Genomic DNA, 556 nt, shown 5'->3' on the forward strand with positions numbered 1-556 from the left:
CATTTTTACTATCATTCTGAATTCTTTTTCAAGGTTTTTTATTATCTTTACTATCATTATTCTGAATAATTTTTCAAGTAGTTTGCCTATTTCCTCTTCATTTATTTGGACTTCTGTGTTTCTAGTTTGTTCCTTCATTTATGTAGTATGTCTCTGCCTTTTTATTATTCTTTTCTAACTTATTGTGATTGAGGTCTCCTGTTCCTAGGCTTCAAGGTTGAATTCTTTCTTCTTTTGGTTTCTGCCTTCCTAAAGTTGGTCAGGACTTCCCTGGTGGCTCAGATGGTAAAGCGTCTGCCTACAATGCAAGAGACCCAGGTTCAATCCCTGGGTCAGGGAAGATCTCCTGGAGAAGGAAATGGCAGCCCACTCCTTCTTGCCTGGAAACTCCCATGGACGGAGGAGCTGGTAGGCTACAATCCATGGGCTCCCAAAGAGTTGGACATGATTGAGTGACTTCACTTTCACTTAAGGTTTGTTTGTTTGTTTGTTTTTCCTCTGATGGGCAAGGCTGCGTGAGGTGGTAATCCTGTCTGCTGATGACTGGGTTTGTACT

General features: G+C 41.2%; 1 non-coding gene across 1 annotated transcript; it reads left to right on the forward strand.

The window, feature by feature from the left end:
* The first annotated feature begins 267 nt into the window (after positions 1-267).
* On the forward strand, positions 268-340 carry TRNAC-ACA (transfer RNA cysteine (anticodon ACA)). Its single transcript has one exon. It is a non-coding gene; the product is annotated as a tRNA-Cys (tRNA).
* Positions 341-556: the final 216 nt, after the last annotated feature.

The sequence above is a fragment of the Bos indicus genome, chromosome 4 (assembly GCF_029378745.1).
Source record: "Bos indicus isolate NIAB-ARS_2022 breed Sahiwal x Tharparkar chromosome 4, NIAB-ARS_B.indTharparkar_mat_pri_1.0, whole genome shotgun sequence".
NCBI lineage: Eukaryota > Metazoa > Chordata > Mammalia > Artiodactyla > Bovidae > Bos > Bos indicus.